Source organism: Ornithorhynchus anatinus, chromosome 1 (assembly GCF_004115215.2).
Source record: "Ornithorhynchus anatinus isolate Pmale09 chromosome 1, mOrnAna1.pri.v4, whole genome shotgun sequence".
NCBI lineage: Eukaryota > Metazoa > Chordata > Mammalia > Monotremata > Ornithorhynchidae > Ornithorhynchus > Ornithorhynchus anatinus.
The window spans coordinates 33,103,192-33,120,111 of record NC_041728.1 but is presented as its reverse complement, the minus strand read 5'-3'; the positions used below and the strand labels follow the sequence as shown (position 1 = coordinate 33,120,111).

Below are 16,920 nucleotides of genomic sequence, written 5' to 3'. Positions count from 1 at the left end.
GGATGTGGTTAGGGGGAGTTAGATTGGACAAGAGGGCATTAGGGCAGTCAGCTACTGTGAAACAGAACTGATTCCTGGAAAACAGGTCCAGGGCTCTGTGCAGGGCAGTGATCCTGTTTGTTTGGATTGTGGGTGTGAGGAGACTCAGGGCCCTTAATTCTATAGATGGGTCTCAGCTCTGCGTGCTCCCAGTCCTGTGGACAGAATCAGCCTGTACAGACACCATCTCCTTCGAAGGGACTCTTCTGGGTTGGACAGTGGCTTCCTTGGAAGAGAACAGGGCAGTGTTTTGGTGAGGAGAGAGGCAGGGAGGTTCCTGGTGTCCTGGATCCCTTATGGAGAACAAGACATGTGGGGCCTTGAATGGGAGGTGGAGATCAGTGCTGAAGGACAGAGTGAGTTGTTGGGAGTCGGTTCCATGAAGCGTCAAGTATAGAGTAAGGAAAACGAACCCCTGAGGAACAGCAGTGGAGTTGGATTGCCTTACCTCAAGAAAGGTGGTGTGCCTCAGGGAAAGCAACCCTATACACTTGGAGTAGAGATTCCTCTGGGGAAAGAGGGGTCAAGTCAAGCAGTAGCATGAAGTGGAGTCAACCTTGTTCTCTTGGGAATTACCTTGACCATCTGTTGGTCCCCAAGAATGGATCTTTCCCTATCTATCAGGGGTGTGGGAGGCATTGTAAACAGACAGAGCCTGTGAGGGAGAGTGGAGGGTGGGTGTGTGTGTGTCAGTCTATGTCAACATTTCATTCATTCATTCAATAGTATTTATTGAGCGCTTACTATGTGCAGAGCACTGTACTAAGCGCTTGGGATGAACAAGTCAGCAACAGATAGAGACAGTCCCTGCCGTTTGACGGGCTTACAGTCTAATCGGGGGAGACGGACAGACAAGAACAATGGCACTAAACAGCGTCAAGGGGAAGAACATCTCGTAAAAACAATGGCAACTAAATAGAATCAAGGCGATGTACAATTCATTAACAAAATAAATAGGGTAACGAAAATATATACAGTTGAGCGGACAAGTACAGTGCTGTGGGGATGGGAAGGGAGAGGTGGAGGAGCAGAGGGAAAAAGGGGAAAATGAGGCTTTAGCTGCGGAGAGGTAAAGGGGGGATGGCAGAGGGAGTAGAGGGGGAAGAGGAGCTCAGTCTGGGAACGCCTCTTGGAGGAGGTGATTTTTAAGTAAGGTTTTGAAGAGGGAAAGAGAATCAGTTTGGCGGAGGTCAGGAGGGAGGGCGTTCCAGGACCACGGGAGGACGTGACCCAGGGGTCGACGGCGGGATAGGCGAGACCGAGGGACGGCGAGGAGGTGGGCGGCAGAGGAGTGGAGCGTGCGGGGTGGGCGGTAGAAAGAGAGAAGGGAGGAGAGGTAGGAAGGGGCAAGGTGATGGAGAGCCTTGAAGCCTAGAGTGAGGAGTTTTTGTTTGGAGCGGAGGTCGATAGGCAACCACTGGAGTTGTTTAAGAAGGGGAGTGACATGCCCAGATCGTTTCTGCAGGAAGATGAGCCGGGCAGCGGAGTGAAGAATAGACCGGAGCGGGGCGAGAGAGGAGGAAGGGAGGTCAGAGAGAAGGCCGACACAGTAGTCTAGCCGGGATATAACGAGAGCCCGTAATAGTAAGGTAACCGTTTGGGTGGAGAGGAAAGGGCGGATCTTGGCGATATTGTAGAGGTGAAACCGGCAGGTCTTGGTAATGGATAGGATGTGTGGGGTGAACGAGAGGGACGAGTCAAGGATGACACCGAGATTGCGGGCCTGCGGGACGGGAAGGATGGTCGTGCCATCCACGGTGATGGAGAAGTCTGGAAGCGGACCGGGCTTGGGAGGGAAGATGAGGAGCTCAGTCTTGCTCATGTTGAGTTTTAGGTGGCGGGCCGACATCCAGGTGGAGACGTCCCGGAGGCAGGAGGAGATGCGAGCCTGAAGGGAGGGGGAGAGGACAGGGGCGGAGATGTAGATCTGCATGTCATCTGCGTAGAGATGGTAGTCAAAGCCGTGAGAGCGGATGAGTTCACCGAGGGAGTGAGTGTAAATGGAGAACAGAAGAGGGCCAAGAACTGACCCTTGAGGAACTCCAACAGTTAAAGGATGGGAGGGGGAGGAGGCTCCAGCGTAGGAGACCGAGAATGATCGGCCAGAGAGGTAAGAGGAGAACCAAGAGAGGACAGAGTCCGTGAAGCCAAGGTGAGATAAGGTATGGAGGAGGAGGGGATGGTCGACAGTGTCAAAGGCAGCAGAGAGGTCAAGGAGGATCAGAATGGAGTAGGAGCCATTGGATTTGGCAAGAAGGAGGTCACGGGTGACCTTAGAGAGAGCAGTCTCGGTAGAGTGGAGGGGACGGAAGCCAGATTGGAGGGGGTCTAGGAGAGAATGGGAGTTAAGGAATTCTAGGCATCGATTGTAGACGACTCATTCTAGGATTTTGGAAAGGAAGGGTAGTAGGGAGATAGGATTTATCTGAAGGACAAAAGGAGATTTATCAGGGCTTAGAACAGTGCTTGGCACTTAGTAAGCATTTAACCAATACCATCATTATTATTACTCTCTGGATTCCTTTATTGGCCTACCAGATTTTTCAAGTAAGCTTCCTAGAAATCAGGTACGGTGAAGATTAGAGCAGATTTCACCACACCCCTGTGAATCCGGTATTTGCCTTAGAGAGTGCTTGTCCTTTTTGCTTCCAGGCTTTTTTTCTGCATGGGTGTGTGGTGCTCTGTGCCAGGGGGAGCTAAGTGAGGAATCTCGGGTGTCGGTGGGTTAAAATTTGTGTGGTTTCAACAAGAGGTTGTTTTGGTGCAGGTGGAGACCTGTCTTCAGAGAAACTGAACGGTTTTGCCGCTTTTTTTCCCCCATTTGTTTTTCACCCCACCCCCCACCCCCCAGGCCATCATCCTCTCCACTCCTCATCTCCAATCGCAAGCCACCGCAGGGGGGAATCCAGAAATGAGGAAAACTTCAAAAACATCTCATGGCAGGTGAGAAGGAAGTAGAGTCATCTCTTGTACTTGAAAACAAGGATTCCATTTGGTCATGGAATTCTAGGCTTCTGGGCTTCATCGTCTCTCCCAAGTTTTCCCAAGAGCCTTCTTCAGTTAGGAATACTTTCTCCTGACATATCGCGGAGACTCATTTGCAGTTAGTGTGTCTTGAGTTCATCCTAGGACTATTGTTGCATCCTCTGCAGATCCTGGAAGGTCCTGCATTGGCTCTGTCCCCAGGGTAGTCAGGATGTATTGAGAAAGATCACCTCTTCCTCGGGAACAGAAATTCTGTTTATTCGTCTTCTCCAAATGAAGCCCGGAGAGTCACAGTGAGGCATGGGGTGGATCTGGAACAAGCACAACCTTCTGCCGAGTAGTCTGTGCGGTTTTTCTGATCGGCTTAGCTAGGAGGCAAGGCCTTCCCCAGTCCATCCGGGGACCATCCTAAAACCTTAGCTGTCATTCGGGTCGTCCTTTTTGACTCCCCCCATCATTTTTGCCAACAGGGGGAAGAACCAGAAATGATCGACTCGGCATGGCCCCATCTTGTACCCACGCTGATGAAATACAAAGGCCACTTGGAGGCTCCCTGGCTCCAAGGATCATCCACATGTGAAGGGGAGAAAAATAGAACCCAAGGGAAGGTGTTGGGCTTTTGTGAATTTTGAGTGTGTGTGTGTGTGAGAGAGAGAGAGAGAGAGAGAGAGAGAACATTTTTGATGAGGTGAGGTAGAGTTGGGTTTGGGGAGAGAATGAGGAGGCCACTGTCAAGCCAGAAAGTTGTTCTGGATCTAGGGGCCGGGCCTCTGTGCAGGGAACTGGTTCTGTTTGGCTTGTCTGTGGGTCTGAGGAGACCCAGGGCCCTTAATTCTATAGATGGGTCTCAGCTCTGGGTGCTCACAGTCCTGTCTCCAGAGTCACTCTGTATATCCTCAGTCTCTTTTGAAGGGACTTTTTTCTGGGTCTGACGGTGGCTTCCAGGGAAGAGATCAGGGAAGTGTTTTGGTGAGGAGCAAGACAGGCAGGTTCCTGGTTTCCTTTGGCATCATTTTAGAAAAAAAAATCCTTGGGGATTTTAGCGTGAGATGGATGTCAGTGGGGAGCAGTGGAATGAGTTGAGGAGAATGAGTTTTTTATGGAGAGTATAGAGTCAGGTTTGGAGTATTGGACCCTGAGGCCTAGTACTCGAATCGGACTGCCCTCTATCCCAAAATGTGGGAAGTCCTTGGCCTCGGGGGCAAGTGGCCTTCCACCCCAGAAACTTGTGATAGAGATTTCTCTGGGAAGAGACAGGTAAAATGAAGGAATAGGGTTGAGTCTAGTGTCCATTCTTTTCCTGGGCATTGCTTTGACCCTTAGTAGCTCCCAAAGGTTGGATCTTGGCTTATCTGGCAAGGATTGTTTCCATGGGAGTAGGAAGACACGGTCTACAGTGAAACGGAAAGAAACAGAGAGAGGGAGAAAAGGAGAATGAGAGAGTGTGTATGTGCGTGTCTGTGCGTCAACACCCCAGAGTGATTTAGAATCCTGTCGCGGCCTACCAGAACTTTAAGTGGGTTGATGAGAAATGAGGTGTGGGAATGAGTGTTGCAAGTTCCCCCCCCCCCCCCCACCCCGTTTGGCCAACATTTGCTGTGGACAGGTCTTGTAGTTTTGGATGCAGGCCTTCTTGGGACTGCAAGTGAGGGAATCCAGTGGCTGGAGAGGGGAAGAATAGGGAAGCTAGGGTGTCTTGGGTTGTTCTTGCTTGTGTTTTGCAACAAGAAGTTGATTTGGAGGTGGTGGAATCAGGTGTGGTGTAGAAAAACTGAATGGTTTGAAGAAAATTTTTTTTTTCCTCTTTCATTTCAGCTAGCCTAGAGTACCATCAGCTCTCCCCCCAGCCCCACCCATGGTCATGTCACAGAGCACTGTTGGGCAGAATTTGGAGCCTCAGATCACTTCAAAAATCTCATAGCAGGTGAGGAGGAATAATAGGTCAGATCATCAGAAACCATGATTCCTTGAACTCATTGATTGATTGTCCTGCTTATTGGCTTGACTCTGTTTTCAAAATGTTGACAACTGATTTAACTAGGTTTAAACTCCTAGTGCCCTTTCCTCTTTGATCACTGCCCATGCCTAATCCAGTCATTTGCCTTTTACTAAGTCCTGAAGAAAGCTTCCATGTATCTGGTCCCTGGAAGGTCCTGTACTTGATCTGTTTGCTGATAGCCCTTCATTGCTCCTGAAATATCAGCCCCTCCCCTGGGATGGACAAAAGAATATATTGTTTTTAAGTGTTTTTTTTTGTTTATGAAATTTTTTCTGTTTCCATTTTCCAGAAAAAGACGAGAGAGAGGTATGCCATGGCCCGAGGTGGATCGGAAACTAGCACGGGACTCCCCAAAGGGGTTTGTGCAGTTGGATCGATTTGGCCAAACTAGGAGGCGGGGCTTTACCTGGTCTATTGGGAGTTCCCCTCATACGACTCAGGTGACATTCAGTTCACTGTTTTTAGGATCTGCCATCTTTGGTCCAAGCAAGGGGAAGATTGTGGAAAAAATTGCCTTGGTCCGGGCTCATCTCTGACCCAGCATGACAAAGCCTACAGACCTCCTAAGGTCTCCACGGCGATGAGGATGGTGCAGCAACTGGATCGTAGTTAAGTGTTTGGGTTTGTGGAAAACTTGTGTGTGTGCGTGTGTGTGTCTGTTTGAGGGACCAAACAGGGTTGGGTTGGGCAGGAGGGCATTGAGTCCATGTTAGTTACTGCTAGGTAGTTAGAGAGAAGCTGCTTCTGGGAACAGAGTCCAGGGTTCTGTGCAACGTAGTGATTCTGTTTGTCTGGCCTGTGGGTCTGAGGAGATCCAGGGCCCTTAATTCTATAGATGGGTCTCAGCTCTGGGTGCTCAAAGTCCTGCCTGCAGAATCGCTCTGTACCAACCCTGTCTCCTGAAAAGAATAGGAAGGTGATGGGTGAGGAGAGAGGAAGGGAGGTTCCTGGTCTCCTGGATCCTCTTTAGAGAAAGTGAAATATGGGGCCTAGAAGGGGAGGTGGCGGTCAGTGGTGAAGGGCAGAATGCGTTGGTGGGAGTCACTTCCATGAAGGGCCAAGCCTAGAGTGAGGGGAAAATGGAGCCCTGAGGCACAGCAGAGTTGGACTGTCGTACCTCAAGAAAGGTGATGTGCCCTTGTCCTCAGGGAAAGCAACCCTCCCCACCTCAAACTTGGGGTAGAGCATCCTCAGGAGAAAGAGGGGTCAAATCAAGCAGTCGAGTGGATTGGAGTGAACAAGGTTCTTTTGGGAATGGCCTTGATGGTCTATTGCTCCCCAGGAATGGATCTTTATCTGTCAGGGGTGTGGGAGGACTTGGTCAACAGACAGAGTATGAGAGCAAGAGTGGAGTCTGTGTGTGTGTGGGTCAACACTCCAGATTAATCTGGCTTCCTTTATTGGCCTACCTGATTTTTCAGGTAAGATTGCTAGATAGAAGGTAAGGTGATGGGTAGAAAATATGCACTATCCCTGTTGATCCATTGTTTGCCTTGGAGAGCTCTTGTCCTTGGCATCTAGGCTTTCTTTGGAATGGGTGTATGGTGCTCCGTGGCAGGGGGAGGTCAGAGTGAGGAAGCTAGGGTATCAGTGGTGTGAAATTGATGTGTATTCCACAAGAAGTTGATTAGGTGCTGGTGGAAGCCTGTCTCCTTTAGAAAAACTGAATGGTTTGCTTCTTCTCCCGTTTGTTTTTCAGCCCCCCCCAGACCACCAGCCGATCTTCACTCCTCATCTCATGTTGCTCGCCAATCCTTGAGTAGGATCCAGAGATGACGAGAACTTCAAGAAATCTTACTGACCGGTGAGAAGGAATGATAGGTCTTGTCCTTAGAGATGGGGATTCCATTCTGTCATGGAATCCTAGGCTTATGGGCTTCATTGCCTTTCCGAAGTTTTCCCACTGGCCTTCTTCAGTTAGGATTCCTTTCCCCTGACGTAGCGTGGAGATAAACGAGTGTGTCACACCCTCATTTGCAGTTAGTGAGTCTTGAATCCATCCTAGGACTACTGTTGTATCCTCTGTGGATCCTGGATGGTCCTGCCTTTGTTCTGTCCCCAGATGAGTCAGGTTGTATTGAGAAAGATCACCTTCTCCCCTGGAACAGTAATACTGTTTTTTCTTCCTCTTTAAAGAAAGCCCAGAGAGCCACACTGAGACTCGCAGTGGATCTGGAACAGGCACAACACTCTGCCAAGCAGCCTGTGCAGTTTGTTTTATCGAACTAGCTAGGAGGTGAGGCCTTCCCCCGCCATCCAGGGGTCCCGTACTCAAACCTTAGGTGTCACTGGGGTCATCTCTTTAGAGCTACCATCATCTGTTGGAGATAGGGGCAAGAACCTGGAAGAATCGCCTCGGCATGGCCCCATCTTGTGCCAACGTTGACAAAATATGCAGACCACTTGAAGTCTCCCTGGCTATGAGGATGATCAACATGCAATGGGGAGACAACAGGAATGCAAGGGAAGGTGTTGGGCTTTGTGAATTTGGAATGTGTGTCTGTGTGTGTGTATGTGCATTTTCAGGGGGTGAAGTTCAGTAGGTTTTTGGAGAGACAGCATGGAAGCCGAGGAGGTCACTGTCAAGTCAGAATGTCGTCCTGGATCTGGGAGCAGGGGCTCTGGGCAGAGAATTGGCTCTGTTTGGCTTTCCTGTGGGTCTGAGGAAACCCTGGGCCCTTAATTCTATAGAAGGGTCTCAACTCTGGGTGCTCACAGTCCTGTCTAAAGACTCAATCTGTCCATCCTCAGTTATCTTTTGAAAGGACCTTTCTGGGTCTGACAGTTGCTTGCAGGGTAGAGACCAGGGAGGTGCTTGCTGAGGTGAAAGAAGGGTGGGTTTCTGGTTTCCACCGTTGGCTTGTCGGACAACGATCCGGTGGCCGGGGATGGAATAATAGAGAAACTAGGATGTCCCTGGTTGTCCTTGCATGTGTTTGAAATGAGAAGTTGATTTGGGGGTAGTGGAATTAAGGTGTGCTGTTGTAAAAACCAAATGGTTTGTAAATATTTGTTTCTTCCATTTACTTTTCAGCTAGCCCAGATGATCATCAGCTCTTTTCTCCCCACCCCCGGTCATGTCAAGGAGCACTGTTGGGTGGAATCAGGAGCCTCAGATCACTTCAAAATGTCATGACAGGTGAGGAGGAATAATAGTTTTGTCAAGTCATCAGAAACAAGGATTCCTGGAACTCGTGGGTTGTCGTGCGTATTAGCTTGACGGTGTTTTCAAAGTGTTGACAACTGCCTTAAATGCCTAGGGCCCCTTCCTCTTCTGATGATTTTGAAAATTACTGCCTATGCTTAATCCAGTCATTTTGCCTTTTACTGAGTCCTGAACAAACCCTCCAAGTATCTGGTCACTGGAAGGTCCAGTGCTTGATCTGGGTGCAGGTATTGCAGAAGCAATTGAAAGAATATCAGTCCCTCCTCTGAGATGGACAAAAGAATATATTTGGATTTCTTTTAAAAAAATTTTTTTTCCATTTTCCAGAGGAAGACGAGAGAGAGGTATGCCGTGGCCCAAGGTGGATCGAAAACTAACACGGAATTCCCCAAAGCGGTTTGTGTAGTTTGATTGCTTTGGCCGAACTAGGAGGCGGGGCTTGACGTGGTCCATCGGGAGGTCCCCTCATACAACTCAGGTGACATTCAGTTCACTGTTTTTAGGATCTCTGGTCCAAACAAGGGGAAGATTGTGGAAAAAATCACTAGCTCATCTCTTAACCGTGACGAAGCCTACGGACCTCCTGAAGGCATCCCTACGGCGATGAGGACGGTGACTGCAGCAACTAGATCCAAGTTAAGTTTTTTTCACAAAATGTGTGTGTGTGTGAGTGAGAGAGAGACTAGAGCGTGTTAGGTTATGTTGGGTAAGAGGGCACTGAGACCTTTTAATAATGTTGGTATTTGTTAAGCGCTTACAATGTGCCGAGCACTGTTCTAAGCGCTGGGGTAGACATAGGGGAATCAGGTTGTCCCACGTGGGGCTCACAGTCTTAATCCCCATTTTACAGATGAGGGAACTGAGGCATGGAGAAGTTAAGTGACTTGCCCACAGTCACACAGCCGACAAGTGGCAGAGCTGGGATTCGAACTCATGAGCCCTGACTCCAAAGCCCGTGCTCTTTCCACTGAGCCACGCTGCCTCTCCAACGATTTTAATGTACTCCTGGAAAAGGGGTCCAGGGCTCTGTGCAGGGCAGTGATTCTGTTTGGCTGGCCTGTGGGTCTGAGGAGACCCAGGGCCCTTAATTCTATAGATGGGTCTCAGCTCTGGGTGCTCACAGTCCTGTCTCCAGAATCACTCTGGACCGACTCTGTCTCCTTCGAAGGGACCATTTTGGGTGGGGCAGTTGCTTCCCCGGAAAGAACAGGGAGGTGATGGGTGAGAGCGGTAGGGAGGTTCCTGGTCTCCTGGATCATCTTTAGAGAAACTGAAATATGGGGCCTAGAAGGGGAGGTGGCGGTCAGTGGTGAAGGGCAGAATGCATTGGTGGCAGTCAGTTCTGTGAAGGGTCAAGCCTAGAGTGAGGGGAAAATGGAGCCCAGATGCACAGTAGCAGAGTTGGACCATCATACCTCAAGAAAGATGGTGTGCCCTTGTCCTCAGGGAAAGCAATGCTCCGCACCTGAAATTTGGGATAGCGTGTCCTCTGGGCAAAGAGGGGTGAAATCAAGCAGTCGAGTGGGTTGTAGTGAACAGGGTTCTCTTGGGAATTGCCTTGACCATCTATTGCTCCCAGGAATGGATCTTTCCCTGTCTGTCAGGGGTATTGTAGGGCATTGTCAAGAGAGAGAGTATGAGAGAGAGAGTGGAGGGTGTGTGTGTGTGTGTGTGTGGGGGTCAACATTCCAGATTAATCTGGTTTCCTTGATTGGCGTACCTGATTTTTCAAGTAAGATTCCTAGATAGAAGGTACTGTGATCAGTAGTGCAGATTTTCGTCTACCTCTGTTTGATCCAGTATTTGCCTTGTAGAGCTCTTGTCCTTTGCATCCAGGCCTTTTTTGGCATGGATGTGTGGTGTGGTGTCAGGGGGGGAGCTAAGTGAGGAAGCTTGGGTGTCTGTGGGTTAAAATTTGTGGGTTCTCAACAAGAGGTTGTTTTGGTGCAGGTGGAAACCTGTCTTCTTCAGAGAGAATGAAAGGCTTGCCTTTTTTTCCCATTTGCTTTTTTCACCACCCCCCCCTCCCCCCCCCAGCCAAGGGCACCATTGTCTCCACTCCTCATCTCCAATCACAGGCCCCAGCAGGGGGGAATCGAGAAAGGAGGAAAACTTCAAAGAAACTCATGGCAGGTGAGAAGGAATGCTAGTTATCTCTTGTACTTAGAAACAAGGATTCTGGGTTTCATAATGTTTCCATACCTTTTGCACCAGACTTCTTCAGTTAGGAATCCTTTCTCCTGACATTACGCGGAGACAGCGGACTGTGCGTCACACCCTCATTTGCAGTTATTGAGTCTAGAATTCATTTTAGGATTCCTGTCGCATCCTCTATAGATCCTGAAAGGTCCTGCGCTGGCTCTGTTCCCCAATGAGTCATGGTGTATTGAGAGAGATCACCTTCTCCTCGGGAATCAAATTCTGGTTTTTTTTTTTTTCTTTTTTTTTCCTCCTCTACAAAGAAATACCAGAGAGCCATGTTGAGGTTTGTGGTTGGTCTGGAACAAACATAACTTTTTTTGCCAAGTAGTCTGTGCGGTGTCATTTATTGGCCGAGCTAGGGGGCAGGGTGTTTCCCAGTTTATCCGGAGACCCTCCTTAGCTGTCACTTGAGTCATCCCTTTTGACCCACTATCATTTTTGCCAACAGGGGGAAGAACCTGAAATGACCGACTCGGTGTAGGTCCACCTCGTGCCAACGTTGGCAGTATACACAGACCCCTTGGAGGTTTCTTGGCTCCGAGGATCATCCAGATGTGACGGGAATAAAAATGGAAACCAAGGGAAGGCGTTGGGCTTTGTGAATTTGTGCGTGTGTGTGTGTGTGTGTGTGTGTGTGTGTGTGTGTCAGAGTGAGAGAGAGAGTGTTTTGAGGGGGTAAGGTTGAGTTACGTTCTGGGAGAGAACGAGGAGGCCACTGTGGAGTCAGAACGTCGTTCTGGATCTGGGGGCCGGGGCTCTGGGGAGAGAACTGGTTCTGTTTGGCTTGACTGTAGGTCTGAGGAGACCCTGGGCCCTTAATTCTATAGAAGGGTCTCAACTCTGGGTGCTCACAGTCCTGTCTGCAGGGTCACTCTGTCCATCCTCCGTCTCCTTTGAAGGGACTTTTTTCTGGGTCTGACAGTTGCTTCCAGGGAAGAGATTAGGGAAGTGTTTGGTGAGGAGCAGGACAGGTAGGTTTCTGGTTTCCTGGGTCATCTTTTCAGACAAGGAATTCTGGAGATTTGAGTGAGAGATATGGATGTCAGTGGGGAGAGATGGAGTAATTTACAGGGCCTGAGTTTCATCGCGATTGTAGTGTCCACTATAGAGCAGCGTACATTGAAGCCTAGTACTGGACTAGGCCTGCCCTCTCTACGGAAATGGGGGGGGTATCTTTGGCCTTGGGGCAAGCAGCCATCTAACCCCCCCAAACTAGCGATAGGGATTTCTCTAGAGAGAGAGAGAGGGGTCACGTGAAGGAGTAGGGTGGAGTCGAGTGTCCAGTCTTCTCCTGGGCATTGCCTTGACCATTAGCTGGTCCCCAAGATTGGATGTCTGCTTTGCTGTCAGGGGTTGTTTGTAGGGGAGTGGGAGGGCACGGTCCACAGTTGAAACGGAACGAAAGAGTGAGAGGGAGATGAGGAGAATCAGGGGGTGTGTGTGTGTGTCAAGCTCCCACATGGATCTGGCTTCCTGTAGTGGTGTACCAAATTGTTCAGTGGGTTGAGTATCAAACAGGGATGGGGAGGAGTGTTGCGATTTTCTCTCCACCCCACTTGGGTCAGAGTTTGGTTGGGAGAGGTCTTGTTTGGATGTAGGGTTTCTTGGGACTGGCTGTGAGGGTATCCAGTGTCATGGGGAGGGAAGAATGCAGATGCTTCTCTGGTGTCTTGGGTTTCCTTGCCTGGGTTTGCCACCAGAGGTGGATTTTAGGGGAGGTGGAAGCAGGTGTGCTGTAGGAAAAAGGGAAGGGTTTGTCAATTTTTTTTTTTTTTCCATTTCCTTTTCAGCTATCCCAGAGCCCCAGTAGCTCTTCTCCTCTCCCATGATCCTATGAAGAATATACTGTTGGGTTGGAATCTGGAGCCCAGGATCACTTGAAAATGTCATGGAAGGTGAGGAGGAATAACAGTTTGCTTTTGTCATCAGAAATAAGGGTTCTTTGAACTTATGGATTGTCATGTTGATTTGACCTGATGGTCTGTTCCAAGTGTTCACCTTGGCTTTAAACGCTCGTGCCCCTCCATCTTTGATCGCGAAGATCACTGACTGTGCTGAATACAGCGATTAGCCTTTGAGTGAGTCCTCAACAAACTGTGCAATTTTCTGGTTCCTGGAAGGTCCTATAGTTGGTCCATTGGCAAATTTTTCAGGAGCAATGGATGAAAACAAGTCTCTCTTATGGGATGGACAAATCAATTTTTTTGTGTAATTTTTTTTTCTTTTGTTGTTTCCTCCTCTCCGGGGGAAGACGAGAGAGGCACGTTGAGGCATGACATGGATAGGGAATTCACACGACACAACACAAAGTAGTGTGGGTAGTTTGTTTTTTATTGATCAAAGTAGGAGGCGGGGCATTAGCTGGTCCATCGGGAGGTCCCCTTATAAAATTCACGTGGTACTCAGGGGATTGTTTTTTGGATTGGGCACGTTTTGTACCAACAGGGGGAAGAAAGCGGAAAAAATTGAGTCAGACGTGGTTCATCTCTGGTCAACCGTGACGCAACTTCCCGATCACCTGAGACCTGCTCGGCGAGGAGGAGGGTGACTGCGTGGCCACAAGAGCAACTGGATCCAAGGGAAGGTGTTAAGTTTTAAGAAAAATGTGTGTTGTGTGTGTGTGAGAGAGAGAGCATTTTGAGGGGGTAAGGTTAAGTTGAGTTCTGGGAGATTACGAGGAGGCCACTGTCGAGTCAGAAGGTTGTCCTGGATCTGGGGGGCGGGGCTCTGGGCAGAGAACTGGTTCTGTTTGGCTTGACTGTGGGTCTGAGGAGATCCTGGGCCCTTAATTCTATAGAAAGGTCTCAACTCTGGGTGCTCACAGTCCTGTCTCCAGGGTCACTCTGTCCATCCTCCATCTCCTTTGAAGGGACTTTTTTCTGGGTCTGACAGTCACTTCCAGGGAAGAGACCAGGGAAGTGTTTGGTGAGGAGCAAGACAGGCAGGTTTCTGGTTTCCTTTGTGATCTTTTCAGACAAGGAATTCTGGGGATCTGAGTGTGACATGGAGGTCAGTGGGGAGGGATGGAGTAATTTACAGGGCCTGAGTTTCATGGAGATGGTAGTGTCCAGTATAGAGCAGTTTACATTGAGGCCTTGTTCTGGACTAGGACTGCCCTCTCTAGGGAAATGGGGAGGAGGGGTATCTTTGGCCTTGGGGCAAGCAGCCATCTACCCCTCAAACTAGTGATAGGGATTTCTCTAAGAGAGGGGTCATGTGAAGGAGTAGGGTGGAGTCGAGTGTCCAGTGTTTTCCGGGGCATTGGCTTGACCATTAGCTGGTCGCCAAGATTGGATGCCTGCTTTGCTGCTAGGGGTTGTTGGCAGGGGAGTGGGAGGAGACACGGTCCACAGTTGAAACAGAAAGAAAGAGAGAGAGGGAGATTCAGGGAGTGTGTGTGTGTGTGTGTGTGTGTGTGATCTGTCTCACCACTCCAAATAGATCTGGATTCCTTTAATGGCTTACCTGATTTTTCAAGTAAGATTCCTAGAAATGACGGGTAGTGCCGATTTTCCCCTTTCCCCGTTGACGCAGTATTTGCCTTGGAGAACTCTTGTCTTTTGCATCGAGGCCTTGTTTGGCATGGTTTTGTGGTGCTCTGTGGTAGGGGGAACTAAGTGAGGAAGCTAGGGTGTCTGTGGGTTCAAATCTGTGTGTATTTTTAAGAAGAGGTTGATGTGGTGCTGGGTAGAGACCGGTGTCATTTTAGAGAAACTGAGCACCTTGCCTTTTTTCCCCTTTGTTTTTCATCTCCCCCGAGACCACCATCCTCTCAGCTCCTCATCTCGCATCGCAGGGCACCACAGGAGGGCATCCTGTGGCTTCAAGGAATGTCATGGCAGGTGAGAAGGAATGTCAGTTTTCTCTTGCTCTTTGAACTCAGGCTTCTGGGCTTCATTGTCTTTCCAAACTTTTTTCACCAGCTTAATTCAGTTAGGAAACATTTTTCCTCATGTTGCACGGAGATGACGGACTATGCGTAACACTCTCCATTTGCAGTTAGTGAGTCTAGAATTCATCCTAGGACGACTGTCGTATTCTCTGTACATTCTGGAAGGTCCTGCATCGATTCCGTTCCTAGAACTGTAAGGGTGTGTTGAGAGAGTTCACTTCCTCAGGAATAGAATTCTGTGTTTTCCTTCTCTCCAAGGAAAGACCAGAGAGCCACGTTAAGGTATACAGTTGGTTGGGAACAAAGACACCCTTTCTGGCAGTACTCTGTGCAGTTTCTTTTACTGGCCCAGCTAGGACTTGAGGCATTCCCCAGTCTACCACAGAACCATCCTGAAACCTTAGCTGTCATTCGGGCTATGCTTTTTTGATCCACCATCTTTTTTTTTTTTTGCCAATAGGGGGCACAAAACGTAAAACGTTCGTTTCGGTGGGGGCCCATCTCGTGCCAACTTCAACGATGTACAGAGAGCAATTGGAGTCTCCCTGGCTGTGATGATCATCTACATGTGATGGGGAGAAAAACACCTGTCCAAGGGAAGCGAGCGTGTTGGACTTCGTGTGTGTGTGTGTGTGTGTGTGAGAGAGAGAGCATTTTGAGGGGGGAGGTTGAGTTGAGTTCTGGGAGAGAGCAGGGAGGTCAAGAAGGCCACTGTCGAGTCAAAACGTTGTCCTGGATATGGGGGCTGGGCTCCTGGGCAGAGAACTGGTTCTGTTTGGCTTGACTGTGGATCTGAGGAGACCCTGGGCCCTTAATTCTATAGAAAGGTCTCAACTCTGGGTGCTCACAGTCCTGTCTCCAGGGTCACTCTGTCCATCCTCAGTCTCCTTTGAAAGGACTTTTTTCTGGGTCTGACAGTCACTTCCAGGGAAGAGACCAGGGAAGTGTTTGGAGAGGAGCAGGACAGGCAGGCTTCTGGTTTCCTTGGTCATCTTTTCAGACTAGGAATTCTGGAGACTTGAGCGTGAGATAGGGAGATCAGTGGTGAGGGATGGAGCAAGTATCAGGGCATGAGTTTCATGAAGATTGTAGTGTCTCGTATGGAGCGTTGTGCACGGAGGCCTAGGACTTGACTAAGACCACCCGCCGTATGGAAATGTGGGTACCTGAGCCTTGGGGAAACCTGCCATACCCCCCAGAAAGTAGGGATAGGGATTCCTCTGGGGAGAGAGGGGTCCAGGGAATAAGTAGGGTTGAGTGTAGGGTCCAGGCTTTTCCGGGGCATTACCTTGACCATTATCTGGTCCCCACGATTGGATGTCTGCTTTTCTGTCAGGGGTTGTTTGCATGGGAGTGGGAGGACACTGTGCACAGTGTAAATGGAAAGAAAGAGAGAGAGGGAGATGAGGAGAATCAGGGAGTGTGTGTTTGTGTGTGTGTATGTGTATCAAGCCCCCACATGGATCTGGATTCCTGTAGTGGTGTCCCAAATTGTTCAGTGGGTTGAGTATCAAACAGGGATGGGGAGGAGTGTTGCAGATTGCCCCCCCACCCCTGTTGGCTCAGTATTTGATCGGGGAAGGTCTTGTTTGGATGCAGGCTTTCTTGGGGCTGGGTGTGAGGGGATCCAGTGTCATGGGGAGGGAAGAATGGAGAAACTTCTCTGGTGTCTTGGGTTTCCTTTCCTGGGTTTGCCACCAGAGGTGGATTTTAGAGGAGGTGGAAGCAGGTGTGCTGTAGGAAAAACGGAATGGTTTGTCAATTTGTGTGTTTATTTTTTTCCATTTTCTTTTCAGCTATCCCAGAGCCCGAATAGCTCTTCTCCTCTCCCATGATCCTATGAAGAATATACTGTTGGGTTGGAATATGGAGCTTAGGATCACTTGAAAAATGTCATGGAAGGTGAGGAGGAATAACAGTTTGCTTTTGTCATCAGAACCAAGGGTTCTTTGAACTTATGGATTGTCATGTTGATTTGGCCTGCTGGTCTGTTCCAAGTGTTCACCTTGGCTTTAAACGCCTCGTGTCCCTCCATCTCTGATCGTGAAGATCACTGCCTGTGCTGAATACAGTGAATACAATATTAGCCTTTGAGTGAGTCCTCAACAAACGCTCCAATTTTCTGGTTCCTGGAAGGTCCTGTAGTGGCTCCATTTACAGATCTTTCAGGAGCAATGGATGAAAATAAGTCTCTCTTATGGGATGGACAAATCCATTTTTTTTTGTGTTTTTTTTTTTTTTTAATTTTGTTGTCTTCCACCGGAGAGGAGGAAACGAGAGAGGCACACTGAGGCATGACGTGGAGATGGAATTCACACGACGCAACACAAAGTAGTGTGGGCAGTTTGATTTTTATTGATCAAAGTAGGAGGTGGGGCCTTAGCTGGTCCATCGGGAGGTCCGCTTATAAAATTCAGGTGGCATTCAGGGGATTGTTTTTTGGATTGGGCACGTTTTGTACCAATAGGGGGAAGAAAATGGGAAAAACGGAGTCAGGCGTGGTTCATCTCCGGTCAAACGTGACGCAACTTCCCGATAACCTGGGGCCCTCACGGCGATGAGGAGGGTGACTGCGCGGCCACAAGAGCAACTGGATCCAAGGGAAGGTGTTGTGTTTTCAGAAAAATGTGTGGTGTG

At 49.2% G+C, this 16,920-nt stretch overlaps 3 long non-coding RNA genes across 3 annotated transcripts; all 3 read left to right on the top strand.

Annotated features, from left to right (window-relative positions):
* Nucleotides 1–4,883: 4,883 nt before the first annotated feature.
* LOC114814349 lies at nucleotides 4,884–5,676 on the top strand. The gene is made up of 3 exons (XR_003762146.2): nucleotides 4,884–4,948; nucleotides 5,313–5,329; nucleotides 5,489–5,676. It is a non-coding gene; the product is annotated as an uncharacterized LOC114814349 (long non-coding RNA).
* Nucleotide 5,677: 1 nt separating this feature from the next.
* Nucleotides 5,678–8,819, top strand: LOC120638328. The gene is made up of 5 exons (XR_005659934.1): nucleotides 5,678–6,827; nucleotides 7,160–7,259; nucleotides 8,058–8,162; nucleotides 8,517–8,585; nucleotides 8,693–8,819. It is a non-coding gene; the product is annotated as an uncharacterized LOC120638328 (long non-coding RNA).
* Nucleotides 8,820–10,230: 1,411 nt separating this feature from the next.
* On the top strand, nucleotides 10,231–10,971 carry LOC120638327. Its single transcript, XR_005659931.1, has 2 exons — nucleotides 10,231–10,322; nucleotides 10,840–10,971. It is a non-coding gene; the product is annotated as an uncharacterized LOC120638327 (long non-coding RNA).
* The last annotated feature ends 5,949 nt before the right edge of the window (nucleotides 10,972–16,920 follow it).